Source organism: Bubalus kerabau, chromosome 11, assembly GCF_029407905.1.
Source record: "Bubalus kerabau isolate K-KA32 ecotype Philippines breed swamp buffalo chromosome 11, PCC_UOA_SB_1v2, whole genome shotgun sequence".
NCBI classification, from domain to species: domain Eukaryota; kingdom Metazoa; phylum Chordata; class Mammalia; order Artiodactyla; family Bovidae; genus Bubalus; species Bubalus kerabau.
This window is the reverse complement of record NC_073634.1, coordinates 9,398,760-9,425,839: the sequence shown is the minus strand read 5'-3', so window position 1 is coordinate 9,425,839 and position 27,080 is coordinate 9,398,760. Positions and strand designations below refer to the sequence as shown.

The 27,080-nt window shown below is 45.9% G+C and overlaps 1 long non-coding RNA gene and 1 other non-coding gene across 2 annotated transcripts; one reads left to right on the top strand and one right to left on the bottom strand.

The window, feature by feature from the left end:
* Window positions 1–1,078: 1,078 nt before the first annotated feature.
* Window positions 1,079–25,158, bottom strand: LOC129622336 (uncharacterized). Its single transcript, XR_008699910.1, has 3 exons — window positions 25,032–25,158; window positions 24,441–24,779; window positions 1,079–1,425 (listed from the first exon to the last, which is right to left on the bottom strand). It is a non-coding gene; the product is annotated as an uncharacterized LOC129622336 (long non-coding RNA).
* On the top strand, window positions 12,950–13,022 carry TRNAE-UUC (transfer RNA glutamic acid (anticodon UUC)). The gene has a single exon. It is a non-coding gene; the product is annotated as a tRNA-Glu (tRNA).
* Window positions 25,159–27,080: the final 1,922 nt, after the last annotated feature.

Below are 27,080 nucleotides of genomic sequence, written 5' to 3'. Positions count from 1 at the left end.
TCATTGCACCGTGCTGGATCCAGTTCCCCAGCCAGGGCTTGAACCCAGGTTCCCCGCCTTGGGAGCAGAAGTTTTGTCCGCTGGACCACCAGAGAAGCCCCTCCACTGGTGCTCCTGATTCAAACTCACCCCATCCCTGCTAGAACCTTTGAGCTACCTTTGTTGTTCCCTTTCTTATTTGTATTTTCAAATGTTTCTTTCAAGTGCTTTTTTTTAAAAAGATAAATTTTATAGTGATACATTTTTAATTTTATAGTGCTTTAGAATTTTTTGAAGTTTCACACACGTGATTTCATGTAATCCCATGTTAGCCCCTTCTACCTACCCTTATATTGCCCTCCCCCTTCCCTCTCCCCACTGATAACCACTAGTTCATTCTCTGTATCTGAGAGGCTGCTTCCTTTTTTGTTTTATTGACTGATTTGTTGTATTTTTAATTTTTTTTTATTTTTATTTATTTTTTTTTGCCCACTGGCTTGTGGGATCTTAGTTCCCCAACCAGGGGTTGAACCCTGACCCTCAGCAGTGAAAGCACTGAATCCTAACCGCTGGACCACCAGGGAGCTCCCTTGTTATATTTTTTAGATTGCACATATAAGTGATAACATTTGGTATTTCTTTGAATTGTTTCAGTGAGCATGATGCCCTCCAAGTCCATCGGTGTTGCTGAAAATGGCAAACTTTTCATTTGTTATGGCCGCATAGCATTCCATTGTGTATACCACACCTTCTCTATCCATTCATCTGATGTTGCTATAACAATTTTGTGATTATCCATTTTAAAAGCATTTCCCTATCTTTTAGAAATACACATTAAAATATTTACAGAGGAGAGATCCTGGATTTGTTTTTTTTTTAAATGTGGAAGGAGGAAGACAGGGATGGGGGCACAGACAAACCGGATGGTCAGGAACTGACCATCTTGGGAGCAGGTCTTAGGTAGAGGGGGATTCTCCCTAAGAGGTAGATCATTCTGTCTGCTTATGTATGTGTTTGAACACTTTCCTGGTAAAGTGTGTTAAAAAAAGAAAAAAGACAGTATTGGTTAAAGCAAAAATATAGAACCCAGTGATGATCCTTAAACTTGCTCATGTTAAAGGAAAAATCAGAAGTGATACAGGTATATGGTCAGAACAGCTATCATTAAAAATATCTACAAACAATAAATGCTGGAGAGGTCATGGAGAAAAGAGAATCCTCCTACACTTTTGGTGGGAATTTAAGTTTATGAGCTGGCTAGTTAGTTGTGGCTTTAAGGCATTCAGTCTGGGACTTTTCTTAAAAAGCAGACACAGGTAATAGCCAAGGCCTCTTTCCCACTGCAGAGTGTGGACGGTGCCAAGGAGCGCCAGATTCTTGATCGGCAGAGCGATGGGGGACGTGGAGAAGAGCATCAGCCAAAACTCAGAGGTGGGAGAGGACGTTCTAGAACAAAAGACATGAAGTTAAGATATGAAAATGAATAGGTATTCACCAGGAAAAAGGATGGGAAAAGATTCCTGGGGTCAGAGATGCTCAAGAATGCAACTGAAATGAAACGTTTTAGCTTCCCTTTGAATTGCCTTTGAGTATTTTGTCTTGAGATCCTGAAGCCCAAGAAAATAAACTCCTTAGGGGGCCATGGATTATTTAATTTAGTGTTAGGAGACCTACCAGCCCCTTAGTGTCAAGTGGGTAACCAGATGAACGACCTGTTACTCAGAAGGCTTGAGTCCTTGAAATGTGCATGTCTCCAGGGAAAAGGCCACCATTCTTTTGTTCAGACCATTGGCCCCGTTTGCTTCTGGCCAGCCAGCACTTTCTGCCGAGACCCGAGTACGCAGACATTGTATTATTCTAACGGCCTTTGCTTCTGTGTTGTCAGCTTTAAACACTTTCCTGCTATGCCCATTTTGATCATCTTGTGAACATTCTAAAATCGACACCTCTCTGGCCTCTTCCAGGGAGATGACTGATCCCCCTCCCCAGGCATGTTCCCATTTTAGAGGATGATCAGAGTTTGCAGGACCCCAAACTGACATTGCATTGTCTGGTTTTGGAGAAGGGCGATGATTCACAAAGGTTCAAAATGAGACATTTGTGACGCAGGAATTTAAATAGCAATATGCCAGTTCCCAGCACTGAGCAACCAATTTATGGACCTTTCTCACACACAGGAGAGAAAGCTGCTAGAGAAACTCATATTTTTAATGAAAGAAAAACAAAACTCCATGAAATAGAAAAAAAAGCTAATTTAACCTAGAGGTTCCATCTGTGGATTTATATTGAAGGGGCGGCTGACACGTATCTATACATGTGATATATTCCTAACGTCTGATAGAGCGATGAACCAAGAAAGAAACAACAGAGATTTTAACACATGCAGAACACGGACGATCATCTGGTTTCATACACCTGTCCTTCGTGGGCCCTCATTTTATAGAAAAGACACTGAGACCAGGATGAGTCAAGTGGGTGCTGTAGTTCAGAGCGAAATGGAACTGGGGGTGACAGATACGTTTATTAGCTTGATGGTGATGATGGTGTCAAAGTGCACACCTATGTCACAACCTGTGTGTGTGCTCAGTTGCTCAGTCGTGACCGACTCTTTGCAATCCATGAACTGTAGCCCGTCAGGCTCCTCTGTCCGTGGGATTCTCCAGGCAAGAATACTGGAGTGGGTTGCCGTTTCCTCCTCCAGGGGATCTTCCCAACCCAGGGATCAAATCTGTGTCTTTTGCGTCTCCTGCATTGGCAGGCAGATTCTTTACCACTGCATCACCTGGGAAGCCCTATGTCACAACCTACCAAATGCATACTTTAAAAGTGTGCAGTTTACTGTCTGACAAATGTGCCTCGATAAAATTTTCTTTTTAAACAAGTAAAGGCAATAATAAAAATGTTTTTTGGGGGAAAACCACAACTGGATTGTAATCTTGAAAAATCCAGAATGTGACGCATGTGCTTCAGTGAATTAATTATCAAGGAAAACAAAGAGAGGGCTTCCCTGGTGGCTCAGTGGTAGAGAATCCAACTGCCAAGGCAGGAGACACGAGTTCAGCCCCTGGTCCAGGAAGACCCCACATGCCTAGGAGCAACTGTGCCTATGCATCACAACTGTTGAGTCTGGGGACTACAGCTGCGGAAGCCTGCACACCCAAGGGCCCACACTCCGAAACAAGAGGAGACACCACAGTGAGAAGCCCAAGGACCATGACCGGAAAGCAGCCCCCATTCGCCCCAGCTCGAGAAAAGCCCTCACACAGCAGCAAAGACCCAGCACAGCCAAAAATAAATAAACAAACAAAAATAAAAGCAAAGAGAGAAGGGGAGCCCAGAAACCAAAAGAGATGTAAGGGACACAGCTATCAAACACAATCTGTAGGTTTATCTGGACCAAGGTTCAAACAACCCAGCTATAAAATAACATCTATGAGAATATCAGGAAAGTTTATACAATGACAATATATCTGATGGTATTAAGGGGCTAATTTTTTTAAAACTGATAATTGCGTTGTGGTTTTGCTTAGAAAAAAGGAAACAGTGTTCATGTTTTAGATGTATAGACAATTATTTGTAGATACACTATCAGGATGCTTGATATTAATATGTGCTTCAATATAATCTAGTGGAAGTATTTGAAATACCAAGGAATGATTAAAATTTTGGGTGTGAAAATGATATTCTGGGTACCTTTTTGAGTCTTTGTATTTGCGAGATGCATGATGAACTGTCTACAGATGGGATGAAGTGATTTCTGGGATTTGCTTCAAAATAAACTGGGCAGTGGGGAGCTGGTGGGCATACAGATGGCAATCATCACTGACGCTGTGAGATGGGCACGTGAAGATCTCATCAGAGGCTCCTTTCTACTTCGGTGTGTATTTGACATTTTCCTGAGTATAAAGCTTAGAAATCAAATCATGAAATCATGGATTCAAGTCTGGATTATGAATTGGTGTTAAGCCATCACTTGGATGGTTAATAGGGACCTGGGCATGCCTGCACACACAGATCATCAGCTGAAAGGGAAGACCCACACTTGCTTTTAGGATTGCGTGAGACTTTGGAAAGTCAGGTATACAGAGGACTGTCCAGAAAGCTATCAAGAAAAGAAACCCAGTGTCTCTGAAGACAGACTAAAGCCATGTAACTTCCACTACCATCAGAAGCCTTCACATACTGAAATTTAAACTGAAATAAACGTCCTGGTATTTAAAAACGAAAAAGATACACACCACCACAATATGAAGCAAAAGCTATAAGAAGCTCATAAATAACTTTTGTTTCTGCTTTTTATACCTCAGTCAAAGGTGATGAGTTTCTTAAAAAAAAAAAACAAAAACCCTTGAAGTTTGGATTTTCCAGTTTTGTATCACATCCTGCTTCAGGCCACCCTAAAACAAAACAAGAAACGAACAAACAAAACCCGCCATCCTTCCAATACATTCTCGAGGTCTGCAGCTTGAAGGCCACTGGTTTTCCCTTTGGCTCAGTTCTCGTGTTTGCCTCTTCTTTGCCAATATGTTTATCTTCCTCACTTTCAAACTGCATTTCCCGTCCAGAAACACTACCTCAAGCATTATATTTAGCACTTCGCACAGAATTTGTCCTGCTGCATCAGGAAACAGAGCCCTGTAAGTGGAGGGTGGGATCCCAGGGTCAAGGTGTTTCCTGGATAACAGCTCCATCTGAGCTCTGTCCAAACTTCCAACTCCCCTGCCGTCCACTGAACTCCCCTCCACGTTAGCACATGTGTGACGGTGAACGCCCACCAGCAAGCGAGGAACTGATTTCGTGGGAGAGTTTCCACCTCCTGGGGAAATACCTCCATCTGAATTCTTGTAGACGGTGACTCTAAGCAGCATGTCACCTTGGTATGTGATCTTTCTCTGTTCAACTGCTTAGCTAGTTACTACCATTCACCACTGGTTCACTTTAGGCAATGTTACAGAACAGATGTACAGAAGACCCTGATGGTGGGAAAGACTAAAGACAGGAAGAGAAGGGGCAACAGTGATGAGATGGTTGGATGGCATCACCAACTCAATGGCCCTGAGTCTGAGCAAATTCCAGGAGATGGTGAAGGACAGGGAAGCCTGGCGTGCTGTAATCCACGGGGCTGCAAAGAGTCGGACATGACTCAGTGACTGAATGGCAGCAACAGAAGGGATGATCTCTTCCCCTCTGGAGAGCAGACCCAGTTGAATGGTAGGTGCAGCAGTCAAGTGATCAAAATACCAGGTCGGTCACTAATGAAAGCTAGGCTGGGGGATAAGGTGCAGGAGAGGAGCTCCCATTGACTTATTAATATGCACTCCATCTCAGCTTTCACCCTTGTGCTCCCAGCCCTGCAGCCTGGTTACAAAGAGCCCACATGCTGGGTCTGCAAGCACATCCTCTCAGCCGAGACTGTGCCTTACACTGGCCTGTGGCAGAGAAGGAAGATGAGAGATGGATACCTCTGTGCTTAGAGTCTTGTAATAGATTAGATCCTACCAGTGGAGAACATGGACCGATGACTGTCAGCAATGAATCGAGTAACCCGTGGGGGCTTGAGTAAGGAACAGGCAAGAGGGGTACACTCAAGGGTCTATCACCTCACAGGTACTGGGAGGAGTGATATGAGTGCCCCTTTCTAGGCTTTCTTTTTCGGCTGTGCCACACAGCATGTGGGATCTTAGTTCCCTAACCAGGGATCTAACCCATACCCCCTGCATTGGAAGCACAGAGTCTTAACCCCTGGGCCACCAGAGAAGTCCCTGAGCATCCCTTTCTAGCAGATGAGTGTGTACTGGAGGTGGGGGAGGTGGGAGGTGGCAGTGACAGTCCAGGTTAAAGGAATGAAGAAAAGAAAACCAGGCATCAAGCTTCCCGTCTTAGGGATCAGAAGACTAAAGAAGGGATAAGACCAAGAAGTGGTTGGTGTCAAATGAGTTATTGATTAGTCCAATTAACTAAGTGATAGTCTTTCATCTTACTGCTTTGCTGCCTGTATGCCTAATCAGATCCTCAGTGGTGAAGCGGAAGGTTAGTAGGAGTTGTTTTTCAAAAATGGAGCCAGAAGATAAAAAGGAAATCCAGTTTCTTGCTCAGAACCTAGGAGCAAAACTGACAACTGACCCTATGATGGTCTTGGCAGTAAGCTGATACACATGAGAAATGACATGGTTTTGAGCAACCTCTTAATTCAACTCAAATGTTTGTGGTCTCACTCCAGCAGATGGAAAAGGAAGTGAAGTGCTTATGTACTGAAATCATTGTCATTATACCTAGAATTGTTATTGCTATTGTTTAGTCTCTCAGTCGTGTCCGACTCTTTGCAACCCCATGGACTACAGCCTACAAGGCTCCTCTGTCCATGGGATTTCCCAGGCAAGAATACTAGAGTGGGTTGCCGTTTCCTTCTCCAGGGGATCTTCCTGACCCAGGGATCAAATCCATGTCTCCTGCATTGCAGGCAGCTTCTTCACTACCGAGTTACCTAGGAAGCTTTATATGATAATGGGGAAGAGGCACCCACACTCCACCGATGAGTGCTGTAAGACTTGAAGATCCACCCAGGACCCTTGCACCAATGAAGGATGGAGTAGAGTTTGTTTATAATCTATGTGTCAAGGAGTCCATGACGATGCAGAATGCCAGCTGCAAACTATCCTTGCAGCTCATAGCTGTGGAACCAGCCTCACTGTCCTTTTGGTTCAGAAAATGGGACAAATTGTGAATGAGCCATATACATGCATGGACTCATTCTTATCAAGTCTACAGTATTATACAGAATCACTGCAGGGGTTTTTCTAGCTTGGCAAGGGGAGTAGAGCATAGAAAATGAGCTTCTTTATTTTAAAAGTTAAATATCTCCACCCTTGCCCATCATGCCTTTAAGTTGAGAAATATACAAAGAAAAGGAAAGGAAGGGATGAACTAAGGCGGGATTAGCAACACCAACCAACCACAAATAGCTGGACAACTTGGTCCAAATTCCTGCTCTTGATGGAATTTTACTTAACAGATTCCTGTGGTCTCTAGTTCCCAGGATCCTGACATTAGGGTAGGGCTTCCCATGATGTATTTATCTACCCGTTCTCAAGGCAGAGACGCAGTGAGGAGGAGAGGGCTGGGAAGGGAAAAGTTCCCTCCATCCAAGGCCACAGGGGGATGAGGCCCCATTTGGGGAAGTGCTTGTTTTACCCAGAGTCCTATTTGTCTCTGGTTTCCAAGAGCTGGAGAAAGAGAGGAGGAAGGAAGGAGAGAGGGAGATAGAATTCCTCATGGCCGTGGAAGCAGAAGGCCCCGGGTTTGAGATGTTACCCCAGAAACAGGACAGGATGCCTCCTATCTTCACTTTGGTGGACACGGAGGAGAATGACTCTTCTCTGGGCAAAGGTCACTGCCCAATTTGAGCACCAGCTGGTGCTTTGGTTTTCATTCCCCATGAGAATGAAACAGCTCAGCCATGGACACTGCATACTGACCTCACTAAAAGGACTCAAAGACAGGACAGCAGTAAAGACTAGTGAGCCCTACAAGGAAGGCTTCGGGACAGAGGAAGTGCTTCAGCTGGACCCTTGGGGTATTTATGGAAGGATCACTTCTCTAAAGCTGTTTCCTCATCTTTAAAATGAAGAAAGTGGGGGACTTCCCTGGAGGCCCAGTGGTTAGGATTTCAGCTTCCAATGCAGGAGGGTGTGGGTTTGGTCCTTGGGCAGGGAGCTCTAAGGGGGCTTCCGCGATGGCTCAGCAGGTAAAGAATCCACCTGCAATGCAGGAGGTGCAGGAGACAAAGGTTCCATCCCTGGGTCAGGAACATCCCCTGGAGGAGGAAATGGCAACCCACTCCAGTGTTCTTGCCTGGGAAATCCCATGGACAGAGGAGATTGGTGGGCTGCAGTCCAAAGGGTCTCCAAGAGTCAGACACGACTGAGCGACTGAACAACGACAACAAGGTTACAACTCACGACTGTTCCCTGGCTTTGTCACTCTCAGGCCTCTAACTCTCAAGAGTTGCCACAAAGCTACAGAGGGCAGTAAAGGACTCAGACCCTGGTGTCCACAAGGTGCTTTCAGAGCCCAGTTATTAGTTATTAGCTGGGGACTCCTGGTGGGTCACCTTCTCAACTGTATAATGTGGCCTGTAATAGTTAATGAAATAGTACATGACCAGGGACCGAACTACTGAACAAGTGTGTTCTTTTTTTTTTTTTGGCTGCACTGTGTCTTCATTGCTGCACATGGGCTTTCTCTAGTTGCAGCAGGCTGGGGCTACTCTCTAGTTGCTGTGCAAGGGCTTCTCACTGCTGTGACTTCTCTTGTTGCAGAGTGCAGGCTCCAGACTGGCTGGCTTCAGTAACTGCAGCTTGTGGGCTTAGTTGCTCTGCAGCATGTGTTATCTTCCTGGACCAGGGATCAAACTGTCCCTGCATTGGCAGGTGGATTCTTAACCACTGGACCACTGAAGTTCTGAGTAAGTGTTCTTGTTCGTCATCTTTTAAGGACACAGCCATGCCAGCCATTAAGTGGTCACCTTCTATCTCCCACTGAGGGATGCTGAAAGATTTGAAGTCATGAGTGTTAAAATATATAAACATCTATCAACTAATACATCAGAGCTCCATCTACCCGTCTCTGCTGAGGATGGCTACACTAGGGAAATGTCTCCTGGGGAAGATTTTTTACCATTTCATCAACCAGACCCCCTTAGCTGGCACTAGTGGTAAAGAACCCTCCTGCCAAAGCAAGAGACTGACAGACTCAGGTTCAGTCCCTGGGTCGGGAAGATCCCCTGGAGGATGACATGGCAACCTGCTCCAGCACTCTTGCCTGGAGAATTCCATGGACAGAGGAGCCTGGTAGGCTATAGCCCACATTAATGGGGCTGCAAAAAGAGTCAGATGTGACTGAGCAACTAAATGCAAACACACACACAAACACACAATGTAAAAATGGTCAAAGATGTGAACTGAAATTTCACTAATGAAGTTAAACAAATGGCTAATAACAACATCATTAGTTATTAGAGAAATGCAAGTTAAAACCACAATGAAATGGTACTATTCACTCACTAGGACGATGTTAATAAAAAACCAAGTACGACAAAGATACTGAGAAACTGTATCCCTCATGTGTTGCCAGTGAGAATTGAAAATGGTGCTGACAGTTTGGAAAACAGTCTGGCATTTTCATAGAAAGTTAAATTTGCCACTTGATTCAACAATTCCACTCCTAGGAACCTACCCAAGAGAGATGAAAACACATGCTCATACAAAGATGCACATGCAGATGTTCAGAGCAGTATTATTCTTAACAACACCAAACTAGGAACAATCCAAATGCCCATTAACTGATAAATGGATAAACAATACACAACAGAATATTAAACAATAAAAAGGAAAAAACTACTAATACATCCTTTGACATACATGAACCTCAAAAACACAGCTAAAACAGAATGAAAGAAGCCAGACACAAAGGCTAATTATTATATGACTCCATTTGTATTATATGTCTAGAAAAGACAAATTTATGGAGGCAGAAAGCAGATTAGCTGTTGCCTATTTTGGGGGCTCCAAAATCACTGCAGATGGTGACTGCAGCCATGAAATTAAAAGACGCTTTCTCCTTGGAAGGAAAGTTATGACCAACCTAGATAGCATATTAAAAAGCAGAGATATTACTTTGCCAACAAAGGTTCATCTAGTCAAGGCTATGGTTTTTCCAGTGGTCATGTATGGATTTGAAAGTTGGACTGTGAAGAAAGCTGAGCGTCGAAGAATTGACGCTTTTGAACTGTGGTGTTGGAGAAGACTCTTGAGAGTCCCTTGGACTGCAAGGAGATCCAACCAGTCCATTCTAAAGGAGATCAGCCCTGGGTGTTCATTGGAAGGACTGATGCTGAAGCTGAAACTCCAATACTTTGCCCACCTCATGCAAAGAGTTGACTCATTGGAAAAGACTCTGATGCTGGGAGGGATTGGGGGCAGGAGGAGAAGGGGACGACAGAGGATGAGATGGCTGGATGGCATCACCAACTCGAAGGGCATGAGTTTGAGTGAACTCCAGGATATGGTGATGGACAGGGAGGCCTGGTGTGCTGCAATTCATGTGGTCACAAAGAGTTGGACACGACTGAGCCACTGAACTGAACTGAACTGAATTAACCTAATCAAGTGCAAACGGATATGAGGGAACTTCTTGGGCTGATGGAAATGTTCTAAAATTGGACTGTGGTGATTGTCAGACAACTCCATAAATTTGTTAAAGATGATTGAATTGTACACTTATGATGAGTGAATGTAAAGGTATACAGATCATGCCTCAACAAGATAGTTTAAAAATTTGAAAACATGAAACAGAGCGATCTAAAAATCCAACTGTAATCCAATTGACTCTATTTTTTTATGAAACATTTCTGCTGCTGAAGTGAATTTAGAATTTGGAATGAGTATGCAAATCTAATTGATAGATCTCCAAGAAGCCCAGTTTTAGGTACACAATGATATTTAAAGATATAAATATTCAGTAAACTCTGTTGTCTCAATAGCAATTTACTATTTGCTATGCTTTGTTGAGTGCAAGCTGCGGCCCTTCTCAGGGGGTATTACTACTTGATATAAGTAATAATTAATTGAGAGCTCAACTCTGAGCTAGAAGCTAGCAGAAAGGCAAAGAAAGCCAAACAGATGTCCCCCAAATGGCTTTGATTCTTCTAGCAAGTTTCTTAATTACCACTAATACCAACAGGTGCCGTGGGCTGGAAAATACTCACTTCCTGTAAAGAACAGCAATAAAATAGTTGCCCAGAAAAAGGAAAAACCCGTTAATTCTTATGTACTGGCAGTTGAAATGTGTGAGTATAAAAATCAGCTCATGCAATGAATCAACACTGATCACCACGACCACATAGGGAGGGTGTTAGGGACTACCGAAAGAAGACAATGAGGCGACTTCCCAGCAGGGCCGGTGGTCAGGGCTCTGTGCTTCCACTGCAAGGGGCACAGTTTTGATCCCCAGCTGGGGAACTAAGATCCCACAAGCCTCACGGCCAAAAAATAAATAAATAAATACAATTTTTTAAAAAATGAAGAAAATGACTTGGGGGACAGATTTGCACGATCAGATATCAAGGTTATTTTGGAACACTAGTAAATTGGCATTTCAATAGAATAGACCAGGGTAACCAGAAACCAAAACATAACCACGTGATATTGTATCACAATGTAACAAAAAAGCAATATATTATACTACAACAATGAGATGAAGCATACCAAAAACTCAGGTAGAAAACAATTGAAAGTAAGTTCAGTAAATTTTTTCTATAAATGTCCAGATAGTAAATATTTGATGCTTTGTAGATCGTATCAAACACTATAAAAAATGAAACGGCAGGCCACAAAACAGAAGTAAATATTTGTAACCTATATAACCAATAAAGGATTAGAATGCAGAATATGTTAAAAGTACTGACAAATCAATAAGAAAAAGACAAATGCGACAGAAAAATGGACAAAGAGTGCAACAGTCTCCCCAGAAAAGGGAACCGCAAATGACCAACGATCATAAGAAGAGATGATCAACACCGTTAGCAACCAGGGAAATGGAAAATCAAGGCATAGCAAGATATCATTTTGTCCCTAGTTGATTGGCAGATGTAGAAAAGAATGTGAAATAAGCAGAACAATTATCCGTGCTGGTAGAGGTATAAATCGGTTAAAAAGAAAGTACAGTAAGATATCTTTTACATAAATTTAGCATACATTCCTAGGTTTCTTATCATTTCTGGTACTTCCCCAAGGCTCAGAAATTTGCCAGGGTCGCACAGCTAGTGAGAGGTTCTAAATGCTTTATTCCTTCCACTTGACCTTCGTAAACATAAACACACACACCCTGGAATCGTTCTCCAGGACTCCCAATCTCTTCCCCACCAAACTTCCCAAACACTCTGCATCTGGGTCTTACATTGGCCGGATGCACTGGTCACCTGTCTTGATGTGGTTTAGTTGCTCAGTCATGTCCGACTCTTTGCAACCCAGTGGACTATAGCCCGCCAGGCTCCTCTGTCCATGGGATTCTCCAGGCAAGAATACAGGAGTGGGTTGCCATTCCCTTCTCCAGGGGATCTTCCCAACCCAGGGATCAAACCCACATCTCCCGCATTGCAGGCGGATTTTTTATCATCTGAGCCACCAGGGAAGCCCCACTTGCCTTGGTACCTCTCTAGATACAGACCACCCCCTTTCTTTAATCACATATCACCACCCAGTCTGAGCTCCAAACTTTGGGCTTCCAGTGTCAGCAGAGAGAAGGTACTCAGTATATATTTGTCAGCTGACCAGTCAGTATGTTCCCTGATACCATTATGGAAGAGAACGCTGGACTTGGCCGCTTCCAACAGTTCTACATGAAATATCAAGTTCCTTGCCTTCCCACATTCATGTTTAAGTGCTCTGATCTCTTCTGGTCAGCAGAAGGTCCTGAAGGTCAGCCTCGGTCTTGAAGCCTCAAAGCAGACCACACACCGGGCAGCCCAGAGACAATTTTCTTGTGAGCTTCAGTATAAACAGCCCAAGTGCCCAACACAAACCCTTTTGTCACTCAGAAGGAAGAGCCCCTCCCCATCCACAGAAGACCAGGTGGCTTCTTTTCAAATACGCTAGTTGCCCAGCTTCCAAATTTTCAGCTCAAGCCCTGATTTTTGCCTGACTTGAAAATAAAGCCTTGACACTATCGGCTTGAATGGGAACACTGGCAACACTGAGCATTGAGAATCAACTGCTACTCCAGGAAAGGAACACATGGAGAGGCAGCAGGTGGAGTCCCAACCTGCGCACAGTAGGGCCACCTCTTTCCAGCCTGGCCATCGCGTGGCCACACAGACCCAGGTTCTGACCTGCTGTTCACACTGTGGGCTTGCAGAAATGAGATCCCATCTTCTTCTTGTTCTCTCTGGATAAACTGGAGCTAGTTAGGGAATTCCTTGGTGGCCCAGTGGTTAAGACTTGGTACTTTCACTGCCAAGGGCACAGGTTCAATCCCTGGTCAGGGAACTAAGATCCCATAAGCCACAAAGTATGACCAAAAAAAAAAAAAAAAAGAAGTGAATTTAGTTTTGCCTCTTTCAGTTATGTTGGAGGGAGAGTCTGGACCCTGAGCTTGGGAGGAACCACTTCTGAAGTTCCACATAAGGCACATGTATGTGGACCCAGGTCTGGATTCTGCCTACTTAACGTGCAATTTCTCTCTTGCCGGCCATCCACTCTGAAAGGAGTGCAGTCTGCATTTAAGACCACTTTTCCTGGGTGACGCTGAGAGCTGCCTCCCTAATCTGAGATCTGGGCCCTGATTCAAACATTAACAGCTCTGTCTGGATAGTAGCCTTAATGCGCTGCGTTGGTGGGGGCGGCTCCTCTGATTCTCACAGGAATGAGTGAGATACTTTTCCACGTTTTCATCTCCTTGGATGGAAATTTACCAGTGAGGTTGATGTGATTGTCCTTATTTTAAAAATGAGGATACTGAGCCTCAGAGATGATAAATCAGTGTCATGAATTGACCCCAACTATGGTGTTAATTCCAAAAAACTAAGATCATGGCATCTGGCCCCATCACTTCATGGCAAATAGATGGGGAAACAAGGGAAACAATGGAAGGTTTTATTTTCTTAGGCTGCAAAATCACTGCAGATGTTAACTTCAGCCATGAAATACAAAGACACTTGCTCCTTGAGAGAAAAGCTATGACACACCTAGATAGAATATTAAAAAGCAGAGGCATCACTTTGCCAACAAAGATCCATATAGTCAAAGCTATGATTTTTCCAGTAGTCATGTGAGAGTTGGATCATGAAGATGGCTGAGCACCAAAGAAATCATGCTTTCAAACTATGGTGCTAGAGGAGACTCTTGAGAGTCCCTTGGACAGCAAGGAGATCAAACCAAAGTCAGTTCTAAAGGAAATGAACCCTCAATGTTCATTGGAAGGACTGATGCTGAAGCTGAAGCTCCAATACTTTGGCCACCTTATGCAAAGAGCTGACTCATTGGAAAAGATCCTGATGCTGGGAAAGACTGAGGGCAAGAGGAGAAGGGGACGACAGAGGGTTGATGGCATCACTGACTCAGTGGACGTGAGTTTGAGCAAACTCCAGTAGATGGTGAAGAACAGGAAAGCCTGGCGTGCTGCAGTCAGTGAGGTCACAAAGAGTCGGACACAACTGAGCCACTGAACAACATCAAAGTGTTAATAAGTGAGAGAGATAAGATTCAAAACCAACGGTAAGGGATTTCCCTGGTGGTCCAGTGGCTAAGACTCCTTGTTCCCAATGCAGGGGTCTGGGTTTGATCCCTGGTCAGGGAACTAGATCCCACGTGCTGCAACTAAGACCTTGGGCAGACAAATAAATTTTTTTTTTAAGTGTGATGGGAGGGGGTTCAGGACACACTGCCCCCAGTCACGGCACCTTGGCATCATGAATGCTTCCAGTTGCAGGCGTTTGAGCAAACGGCAGGTGCAGGAAGGTCACTACTCTTTTCCCTGACTCTTCTCCCTTGAGACGAGCCATAAATACCTAAAGAGGGGTGCCCTCTGCAAACCCCAAGGAAGGGAGCAGCCTTATTTCCAAAGACAAAGGGACACCAAAAAGAACCCAAGAGAACAGGCCTGGCTGAGTTTCAACCAGTTTTCAACACTTATTTGCCCTGTTTGACCTCCCCTATTAGATGGTAAAGAATCTGCCTGCATTGTGGGAGACCCAGTTTTGATTCCTGGGTCAGGAAGATCCCCCGGAGAAGCGAATGGCAACCCACTCCAGTATTCTTGCCTGGAGAATTCCAAGGACAGAGGAGCCTGGTGGGCTACAGTCCATGGGGTCACAAAGAGAGAAACACGACTGAGCGACTAACACTTTCACTTTTATTTCTACACGTCTGCCCGCTCCTCACCAAACCCAGCAGAGAAGCACTCAGGTCTGACTGTTTCTCATGTCTTCTTCCCCTTGTGAGGGCTCCCATGTCATGCATAAATGTGAGAAATGGAGCATTTCCTGCCATATCCTAAACAAGGATATCACAGTCATCAGCGATTACAGACCTCCAGTGTGAACTGGTGAGCCCTGAGGACACTCCTGAAGGAAAGAATACCTACCATCTAGCAGCCACCAGACTGCAGCCACTCCCTCTGGTGAGCCCCGAGGAAACTCAGGAGCTGAAAACAAGACACTGGCCCCAGATCGCTGAGGTGTATATCAAAGGAATGATTTCAGTGAGCCCAGACTCTTGCATCTTCCCATACATAGAAAAGTGCTAAGTTCCTTAACTAGGGATATCTGGTTTTCTTTAGTTAACAATACTCTTTTGAGGTTCAGACTATCAGCCCTTTGTTGCAAAACTTCTATATACCTGGCTCCCCTCACCTCTTTGGAGCAGTTCTCTCAGGGTCTACTTGAGATGCTGTCTGCTGGACAGCATCTGAATTGTCTCCTGAAAATTTCCACCAAATAAAACATAACTCTCAATTTTAAGGTTGTGACTATTCTTTTAAAAGATCTATTTTATTATTTATTTTATTTTTTGACTGTGGTGAGTCTTCACTGTGGCACCTGGGCTTTCTGTAGTTGTGGTGAGTAGGGGCTATTCTCTAGTTGCAGTGTGTGGATATTTTTTAAATCAACAGATGTGTATGCTTTTCTCCTGTTAATTTGTCTTTGTCAGTTTGATTTTCAGACCCAGCCAGGGACCCTAAGAGAGTTCAGAAATACGTTTTCCTTCTCTACAGGTGCCACACTGTCCCACCCTCGCTACTCAGAGTGGCGTTCATGGACCAGCAGCATCCTCATCAGGGAATGGCCACGCACTCCAGTGTTCTTGCCTGGAGAATCCGCATGGACAGAGGAGCCTGGTGGGCTACAGTCCATGGGGTCACAAAGAGCTGGGCATGACTGAGCAATTAACATTTACTTATTAAACTTTAATATCCATATTAGATATCATGCCATCCAGAGTTGGAGAAACATTAAACAGAATTTTGCAAACAGAAACCACCCCGGCTGGTTCAAGGAACTCATGACTGAATTCCTTTCTTACAAAAGAAGGAATTCCTTTCTCACAAAAGCAAAAGTATTCCTTCCCCATCCACAGCTCTGGTGCTGACCTCTGGGGAAAGATGGTGACCTGAACACCTACCTCTGATTCTCGACTTTCCTGAAACCCTTCTGAACGCGGGGAAAAGATCACAAGGTTTTGGAGGCTAGAAAGCATGTCAAAGCCAAACCCGGCAGTACAGAGAGCCAAGATGCTCCAACATTGACATTACAACACCCTCAAAATGCCCAGGAAAAGACTGGTCAGGCACTTCTCGGGGGCGGGGAGGGTTACAGGGTGTTGGATAAGGGATTAGGTCTGCAGGTTAGGGTTCCAGGAGCCAAGGGAGAGGGGGTGCTGCCCTACTGCAGCCCCCAGTGGGCACAACACATGACATTTCCCCACCGCTCAGTGCAGGATCCCTCTTAAGTTTGCTGATGGTCCGTCTGCTTTGTCCATAGACTAGACCTCCGGTTTCCTTATGAAACTGGAGAGGCCATTGGAATGCGGGGGACCCGCAGACCTCCAAAACGTATGGCAAATCCATCTCTTTCTCTCCATGCCCACAACTACTGCCCTAGTTTCAGCTGCCATCACCTCCCGCCTCCTGACTGCCCATCCTACTTCATTCCCATTCTCCAGGGTCAGGCCCCTGTGTCACACCCTCCGGTCGTTTCCCACTGCTTCTTGGATAGAACAAAATCTTTCACCTGGCCTCCCAGGCCCAGGCTGACCCACCCCTTCCTCCAGCCTCTGGTTTGTCTTCCAGACACATGGTTACTCCTTCCCCCTTCTGCCCCTGGGCCTCTGCTCACAGCATCCTTCCTTCCATCCATCCTTGATATTTACAGACTGAATGTTTGTATCCTTCCCCAAATCCACATGTTGAAGCCCCAGTCCCTAGGGTAACTGTATTTGGAGACAAGGCCATTATGAAGGTTATTAAAGTTACATGAGGTCATAAGGATGGGATGCTGATCCAATAGAATTCACGTCCATATAAAAAGAAAACACCACAGGCCACCAGGGTTCCCCCACCCCACCAGGTGAGGACACAGCAGGAAGACAGCCAGACATCTATACCATGTACAGGCTAGGAAGGGAGCCTTATCAAACGCCAGATTGGCTGGAGCTCTCATCTCAAGAAAGCTGATAAACAAATGTCTGTGGTCTATTCTGTTATGGTGGGGCTTCCCAGATGGCTCAGTGGTAATGAATCCGCCTGGCATGCAGGAGATGTGGGTTTGATCCCTGGGTCAGGAAGATGCCCTGGAGAAGGAAATGGCTCCCCACTCCAGTATTCTTGGCTGGGAAACCCCATGGACAAAGGAGCCTGGCAGGCTACAGTCCATGGTGTCACAAAAGTCGGACATGACTGAGTGACTGAGCACACACGCACACACACACACACATACACGCACACACACACACATACACGCACACACACACACACATACACGCACACACACATTCTGTTATGGCAGCTCTAGCCGACAAATATACTCAACTAACCTCTATGCTTCAGGTCTCTACTTAAAGCACTTCTGATTCCCCACTCCTGTGCCACACTCCCATTTGGACAGGACCCCTGATTCTTAGTGTTGCAGCAGTGGTATTCTCCTTTGCAGTACTTTTCACAATAGCCTTAATTGATTGTGTAATTATCGGGGCTTCTCCACTAGCTCGTGCTTACTCAAGGTGGAGACAGCATCCGGGTCATTCAGTGATTGATGTAAACCCAGCATCTGGCACACAGGATCCAGAGCATAATAGATGCTCTATAAATATTTTTAAGATGTCATCATGAAAGCTGTCCCTGAATTTGAAGAAATCTTCTGGAGCAGTTTTTAAAATTTTGTTTCTAATTCTACAGCCTTATAGGAGAAAGGAAACCAGCCTTAGCGTTTGTATCACCCTTCTTACTTTGCAATACAGAACTCAGTTCAAATATATATATCAATTTTATGAACTTTATCAGCTAAAATACATATATTTATGTTGTAGTTGTTGGTGTTGTTGTAAAGGTTTTTTTTTTAATGTGGACTATTTTTAAAGTCTTTATTAAATTTGGTACAATATTGCTTGTTTGATGTTTTGGTTTAAGGATCATGGGTCATGTGGGATCTTAGCTTCCCCACCAGGGATCAAACCAGCACCCCCTGCACTGGAAGGCAAAGTCTTAACCACCGGACCACCAGGGAAGTCTCAGTGCTGCCTTACATTCTGCCAGTTTTACTGCATAGAAAGGATTCCAGGAAAATCTCCCAGTAGAACCGAGGCCTCCCAGGGAATGCTGTCTTATCACTTGGCTTTTTGCTTGTGGTTACCAGAACGTCCCTTCAAGCGGTTCAAACCCGTGGGCCTGGAGTTGTGTACAAAATGGTACAGTGTGTAACTGCGTGACGTCTGAATGTAGGTCAAATGCTAGATCCAAGAGACCAGCCTGTGAGTGACCGTCAGCGCTGCAATCTGAGGAGAGGACAGGTCATCCGGGCAAGTGCGGGCTAGTCCTGGAGCGCCCAGCCTCTCTCCGCAGAGCCGTGACTGCACCCAGCTAACCCCACAGAAAAAGCAGCTCTCCAGCCTCCCCCTGGCCTGAGCTATTCTGTGTACAGCCTAGTATCTATTAACATGAGTGCGATCGTCTGTTGTCATAAACTAAATGTTTGACTCCCTCAAAATTCATATTCACAAGGCTAAAGCCCTTATCCCCAATGCAATGGTCTTGGGAGGTGGGGCCTTTGGGGGTGATAATTAGGTTTAGCTGAGGTCATGAGGATGGGATGCCCTCGCCATGAAGGCATTAGTGACCTTATAAGAAGAGACCAGGGACATTCCTGGTGGTCCATTGGCTATGACTCCACACTCCAATGCAGGGGGCCTGGGTTCAATCCCTGGTCAGAGAACTAAATCTCACAAGACACATCTAAGACTTCTCATACCCAGGTGAAGGCCCCGCATGCTATAGATAAGGCCCAGTACAGCCGAATAAATAAATAAAAATATTAAAAAGAAGAATAAGAAGAGACCAGAGCCCCCTGTCTCTAGGCACAAGGAGGGTATAGGATGAAGACAGCTGTCTGCAAGGTAGGAAGAGGGCCCTGACAAGGAGCTGAACTCACAGCTCCTGGTTTTGGACTTCCCAGTCTCCAGAACCATGAGAAATCAACTTCCGTTGTTTTAGCTGCCCAGTCTGAAGTACTTTGCCATAGCAGCCCAAACATATTAAGGCCCCGTCCAGCCACCCCACCCCCCACGCCTGCACTGTATTCTCTCTGGTCTGGAGATGCCTTACTTCCTCCCAGAGTCTCCATGTAAGGCAGTTACTGAGTTTACATTTTGTTTTTTCATTTATTTTTTATTCTTTAAAATTCCTGTACCGCTGGATCCTCGTTGCAGCTCGCAGGCTTCTCTAGTTGTGGCACAAGGGCACGAGAGCACGGGCTCAGCCCTTGCAACGCACGGGCTTAGTTGCCTTGCAGCATGTGGGATCTTAGTTCCCCAACCAGGGATCAAACCCACGTCCTCTGCATGGGAAGGTAGAGTCTTAGCCACTGGACCACCAGGGAAGTCCCTGAGTTTACTGTCATTTGACTCCTACCTGGGGACACCATCTGTGTAAAGACTCAGTTTAAAGAAAGTACCTGCCCTTAATCTCACTCGATAAACTAGAAAATTAGTCTTTAGGGAAAACGTTACCTAACAACCTTCATAAGCACAGAGACAGACAGAGGTCACCCTTTGCACCGTTTTTAATGCCTGTGTGTCCTACTGATTTCTCACAGGTGACTGCTGCTGAGTCGCTTCAGTTGTGTCCGACTCTGTGCGACCCCATAGACAGCAGCCCACAAGGCTCCCCCGTCCCTGGGATTCTCCAGGCAAGAACACTGGAGTGGGTTTCCATTTCCTTCTCCAGTGCATGAAAGTGAAAAGTGAAAGTGAAGTCGCTCAGTGTTGTCCGACCCTTAGCACCCCATGGACTGCAGCCTACCAGGCTCCTCCGTCCATGGGATTTTCCAGGCAAGAGTACTGGAATGGGGTGCCATTGCCTTCTCTGCACAGGCGACTGAGTCATTCCCTGATATTGGTCCAAATCTTCTGAACATTTTTATACTGGTCACTTTATTCTAACTTTCAGATTGTTCTCCTGGTTCAAGCATTTGAGTTATTTCATGGCTCGTCTATGAAGCCACATGGCTTCACAAAGCCACAGCTTTACGCAGGGTATCAGCCATGCACAGAAGCCCCCCAGGCAGACATCCTAGGTCCCACTCTCTCTCTTTATTTTAGCCAGTTTATTAGGTACCTAATGGGCCCTTAGCTTTTCTCTGTTTATTTTCTTTCTGGGAAGAGTCATGTTGAGATGGACAAAAGGCCAGCGCTCAGAAAATCAGTTATTGTTCCACCAACAATCGGAAACCTGTGCCTGAAGACCTGAAGGTCTGGTGCTGACACAGCTCTGTCCCATTCTCACATCCACAAGGGGGTTATTTTTAACAGTAGTGATGCTTCAGGGGACATAAGGGGACCCGCAGTGAAAGGGAAAGCAGACAAGTGAACAGATAAGCAAAGCGTTTCCTGTGACAGAAGGGCCTCCTCCAGTCACAGTGCTCGTCGAAGGCCATCTAGTGGATCCACGTGGGAAAAGTGCTCAGCGCTCAGGGGAGACCAGGGCCCCGGCTGCCCAGGCAGGCGAGCGGGCCCTTCAGGACTCCGAGTCCGATTGCTTCTGAGGAGGAAGAGTGGTCGGTCGCCTCAACTCCCATCGGCTCCTGTGTCCTGTCATTTCACATTTCTTGGGGAAGGTGATGGGCCTGACGTGCATGTGTGAAGACCAGAAAGGGATGAAAAATAGTCATTATATCTACTTAACTGTGGGCTTCTCTGGTGGCTCAGATGGTAAAGAATCTGATTGCAATGCAGGAGACCCAGGTTTGATCCCTGGGTCTGGAAGATCCCTGGAGAAGGGAATGGCAACCCCCTCCAGTGTCCTTGCCTGGAGAATCCCATGGACAGAGGAGCCTGGCGGGCTACGGTCTATGGGGTCACAAAGAGTCAAATACAATGGAACAACTAATACATTCACTTTTTCTACTAGACCACACAAAGCTGGGGCCTCGGTTAGAGGTATGGACCTCTAACACATACACAAAAGCAATCCATGATTCCCATAAACAGAGAGGCCAGCGTTGCAGGGTTTTACTCATTCACCAAATATTACTTGAGTTCCCAGTATGTGGGCATTACCATGTGCATTGATAGCTTTGACCTGATGTCTAAAGGAAGGAAAAGGCTTCACCCATGTAAAATTAGCTAAAGGGAAAAGGCAGTGGAATGTCACCATGCAACAGAGAATCGGGGAAGAAGCTTCCATGGGAAGGTGGGATTATTTTCTTCTTTGGGTTTATTTTTGGTTATAGTTAAACGAAATAATACACACTTATGAAACTCGAAAAAGGCAGGCGGGAACTTTCCCCTCATTTCCCATGTACTTCCAGTCTCAGCAGGAAACCTCTATTTAGGGTTCACTCCTATAATTCCTGGAAGTTTTAAACTGGGCCTTAAAGGATGAAAAATCGGTCAATGGGAGGAAATGGGAGAGGGACAGGAGAGTGGGACACTTTGGAAGGGAAAGGGTTAATTCCAGGTGAGCACTCAGCTGCGTTCTCATTGCGATATATGAATTTTCTGATAGTCTCAGGCCCCGTGAGTTTCTGATAGTACTTATAATTTAAAAAAAAAAAAAAAAAAGGAGAGAGAGAAGAAAAAGAACTAGTTAATTCATTCCAGATACCTGGCTTTTTTCAAATTCCCCAGATATTTTTTTTCTTCTTTGGTGTGACCACAAAGTGAACCCAAGAGTATGAATCATCAGCCTTCATCTCATGAATGTTTTATTCCAAGAACTTTCAGAACTTTTTATATTGCATTCAAATCCTCAGGCAACTCAGTATTCTCCTGCTCTTGCTGGCCTTGAAAGGAAGGACTGTGTTTATTTTTAAGTGTGGGGGCGCCGGCTCTGCAGCAGTTAATTTAGGATTTAGCTCCCAAGTCAGCTGAATTGGAGTGGGAGCAGCCTCACTCTCTGCAGACCTCCTGTGCTAGTCTTGGTGCCCTTCCTCTGGACAACTGCACCCACCTCTGCCAGAAGATTTAGCAATCCACAGCAAATTGCTGCGAATTATTGGGCTATGTCTCTTGGACAGCCAGGAAGTCAAACCGGTCAATTCCAAAGGAAATCAACCCTGAATATTTATTGGAAGGACTGAGGCTGAAGCTGAAGCTCCAGTACTTTGGCCACCTCATGCAAAGAACCCATTCATTGGAAATAAGACCCTGATGCTGGAAAAGACTGAGGGTGGAAGGAGAAGGGGGCAACAGAGGATGAGATGGTTGGAAAGCATCACTGACTCAATGGACTCGAGTTTGAGTAAATTCCGGGAGATGGTGCAAGAAAGGGAAGCCTAGCGTGCTGCAGTCCATGGGGTCGAAAACAGTCGGACTTGCCTGAGCAACTGAACAACAACAAATGCAGCCCATAATATCCAGGCAGCCAGTCTGCTCCCTGTGATGGGCTCAGTGCTCAGACCTCTGACATTTGCAGAAGGAATATGTGAATAATGACCAAAGAAATTCTCTATCCAGGAAGTGGCCAATGCATCAGCCACCAGCCATGTGTGATAAAGTGCCAGCTCACCCACAGCTGGGCACTCTCCCCAGGCAGGAAGTTGGACTTAGCCTCCCTGGTGGGTGTCCCAGCTCACTCACCCTGGAGGAGACTTAGAACTTTCCAGGCTTCAATGGCCCGTGCAGGACTCACCCTCCCTGAGCCTCTCCGGGCCACCACTTCTCCAGTCAGCAGTGACCACAGTCAGGGTGCCCCACAAAATCCTTGTTAGCATACTTCCTGGGGGGTGTCACCCCACGGTCTGTGCTTCCCTTCTCCACTCCCTCCCAACCTTCAGAGGGACCCAGCCCACTGTCCAGAGTGCGGACAGCCGAGCACAGTGGACCGCCTAGCATCTGAGTCCGCCCGGACCCTGTGCCACTGACCTCTTGACCCACATTTCCTGTCTCTTTTCCTTAACTCTTTAGGCCCTGGATTCCTACTCAGTGTCCTCAGGTTCTCTGTGTTACTAGCTGCTGCTACCAGAACAATCCCTCTAAAACTGCTGGAGACCCAACAATGGGGGAGAGGGGTATTGGAGGGGCATGGAGGAAGGCGAGGGTGTAGCGTTGACATATATACACACCATGTGTAAGATAGACAGCTAGTGGGAACCTGCTATATAACACAGGGGGCTGAGCCTGGGACTCTGTGATGACCTAGAGGGGTGGGGTGGGGGAGTAGTGGGAGGGAGGCTCAAGAGGGAGGGAATACATGTATACGTACAGCTGATTCACACTGTTGTACACCAGAAACTAACACAACATTGTAAAGCAATTATATACTCCCCAAAAAACTGGGGGGCCTTCCCTGGTGGTCCAGTGGTTAAGAATCTGCCTTGCAATGCAGGGGATGGGGGTTTGATCCCTGGTCGAGGAACTGAGATCTCACATGCCATGGAGCAACTAAGCCCACATGCTACAACTACAGAGCCGGAGCAACACAACTAGAGAGTCTGCATGATGCAAAGAAGATTCCACATGCCACAACAAAGACGGGACACAGCCAAATAAACAAGTATTTTTTTTAAAAAATGCTGGCGACCCACGAGAGTAAGGGCTCATTTCTTGCTCATGTTACACACCCACTTTGGCCTGGTGGAGGAACCCAGCTCACTAGAATTATTAAGGGACCCAGGTGGATGGAAGCTCCCAAAGCTTCCTGCCATAGTTCATTGGCCAAACCAGCCACACAGCTGATCCTCATCCCATTGGGAGTGAAGGATGGTCCTGCCATGCTCCAGGAAGACAGCAGAACTGGATGGATTATCTGCAGGGCTTTGGAGCCCTGCTCCCATATTCGCCTTCTCCCGACAGTGTGGTTGGACTTGTTTGTCAGCCAGGCTGACCTTGGCCGTCCCACCCGGCTCTCAGCATTGCTTGCTCCTTGCTCCAATCCACCCACAGTTGCAGGGGAATAAATCTCTCTGGCTGAGGAATCCTGACCACTACTTCCTGCCAGAGGAAGGAACTGATCATCGTTCAAGGGAGATCAGAGTGGTGTTATTAAACAAGATTCCCAGAGCGCTTCCAAACACCTTCTCAGCCAGCAATTTTCAAGTAGCCAGCCAAGGAAGTTCCACCAACGTTCCTTAAGCCCATTTTCTGTGCCAAGTACTCTGGGAGATGCTGGGGTTACACCTACCGACCACACACCATCCCTGCTGTGAAAGGACTAGCGTGCCAACAAGCAGATTCAAAAATATCCCAAGCAAGTCTTACCTCATTTACTACACCAGAACCGCAGCAGGTAGGGATGGGCCAAGGGAGGCATCTGAAGGGAATGAGTCAGAAATCCAGCGTCAGTGGGGTCAGCTGTGCCCAGCAAAGAAGCCTCCAGTGGGGTGCAGAGGGCTCAGCCTCGCAGTTGTCTATGGCAGAGGAGTCGTGTCAGGAAACCATGTTATCGCCCACACTCAGGCAGGACAAACAGAACATAAAATCGTTGCTTCCAGCAATCCAAGGCTTTGTATTTTAATGATGTGTCTAGTGGCCTCAGCAGGGACTTGACTTTCAGCTACTCCACTCACAGACCCGCCACTCTCTGGGTTGCTTTGTCATCTGTAAAGTGAAGTTTTTGTGAGGATTAAATGAGATACTCTATATTAGCAGTCTGCAACATTTTTGGCACCGGGGACCTTGGAAGACAATTTTTCCACAGACTGGGGAGGGGGAGCAAGGGATGGTTTCAGGATGACTCATGCCTGTTACATTTATTGTGTACTTTATTTGTATTATTATTACATTGTGATATATAATGAAATAATTATACAACTCACTATAATTTTTTTTATAAAGGAGGAAAAGGTTTACCTGAGAATTAGTCCCTTGTGATAATGAACAAGATCACAATTTCATAGCAACTGAATAAAAGAATCAGATCACCAGGTATTAGATACTCATAAGGAGCACACGACCTAGACCCCCCACAGATCCCTACTGTGCATTTCCCAGTAGGATTCAAGCTCCTAAGAGAATCTAATGCTGCCCCTGATCTGACAGGGGGTGGAGCTCAGGCAGTAATGCAAGCGATGGGAAGCGGCTGTAAATACAGATGAAGTTTCACTCACTCACCTCCTGCTCTGCAGCCTGGTTCCTAATAGCCCATGGACCAGTACCAGTCCACGACCTGGGGGGTGCAGAGCCTTGCTATATACAAAGTACTGACTGCAGGACCAGGAAATGGTGGCCTCTGCTAATATCCCTGGAAGCAGGTCCAAGCACCTGCAGTGGGCACCCAACCCATGTGACATCCAGAGGGAGGGATTTTATCCCCCTCCCTCTTTTACTATAAAACACCTTTCAGTAGTAATTAAGAAATGGAATAAATAATAATACTAGCTGGAAAAACACAGTAAAGTGTCCCTTTAATTGAACTTTATAGGTAATAATGACAGCAAAACATAAAATATGAAAGAAACACCCTGTTCAACAAAGGGAATAAATTTCCAGTACGACAAAGGAAAGGAGCAACAGAATAGCACTTTCTAGTTACACGGGCCTCCCTAATGGCTCAGCGGGTAAAGAACCCACCTGCAATGCAGGAGATAGGAGACCAGGGTTTGATCTCTGGGTGAGGAAGATCCCCTGGAGAAGGAAATGGCAACCCACTCCAGTGTTCTTGCCTGAAAGGATCCCAGGGACAGAGGAGCCTGGCAGGCGGAATTTTTTTATAAAGAAGAAAAAGTTATACCTAAACATTAGCCTCCCACGGTAACGAATAATACTACAGTTTTATAGCAATGGAATAAAAAGGAAGGCAAGGGACTTCCCTGGTGGCTCAGTGGTAAAGAACTCACCTGCCGATGCAAGAGACAGGGATTCAAACCCTGGTGTGGGAGAATCCCACATGCCACAGAGCAGCTGGGTCCATGGGCCACAGCTACTGGGCCTGTGCCCTCGAGCCCAGGAGCTGCAACTACCGAAGCCTGCTCGCCCTCGAGCCCGTGCTCTGCGACAAGAGAAGCCGCCGCAACGAGAAGGCTGCACGCCGCAGCTAGAGAGTGGTCCCCGCTCAGTGCGCTAGGAGAAGTCCATGTGCAGCAGTGAAGACCCGGGGCGGCCAAGAATAAATAAATAAATACTTCTTAAAAAAGGAAGGCAAATAGAAAAAAATACACTTGATTTTTAAATACCTTTTCAAACATTACTCACATTTAACCACGTTTTTCATGTATGGAGAATTTGCACATAACAAAAATATTATACCTAGCAGGTTGCCTGGCTTCATGGCTTCAAATTTTAAAAATAGAAACTCCAGGTGATCATCTAGAATGCCAGAGTAGAAGGAAATCATATTCCATTTCTTCATCTCTACAACCTTTCTGCTCTCGTTTATCTCAAATCTACTGTTTAAACGGCAGGAGTATGCCATTCCACAGAAGCTTAGACATGAACTTGGAGTGAACTCGCTCAAAAGGAACACAAGACCAGTTTGCTCTCAAAGGGATGGGTGTAGCCGAACCCAGCCTAATCCACGGCCAGCGGCATAACTGGAATCCTCTGACTCACTTTCCTGTAGCGGATGAGGTTTATTCAGCATTGGGGTAGACAGAATTCTAAGATGCCCTCAAGATTCCCAGCCTCTGTGTCTGGGCACCATCTCCCACTATTCAATCAACGCTCATCTAGGCACCTCTCAAGGGACTTTGCAGGTGGAATGAAGGTCTCCCACCAGCTGGGCTTTTAGGAAGATTATGCAGGTGGGATTGGCGTGACCGCAGGAGCCCTTTCAACCTGGGAGTAGAGTCAGAGGGGCTTCCCAGGTGGCGTAGTGATAAAGAACCCCAGAACGCAGGTAGACATAAGACAGGCAGGTTCAATCTCCGGGTCAAGAAGATCCCCTAGAGGAGGGCATAGCAA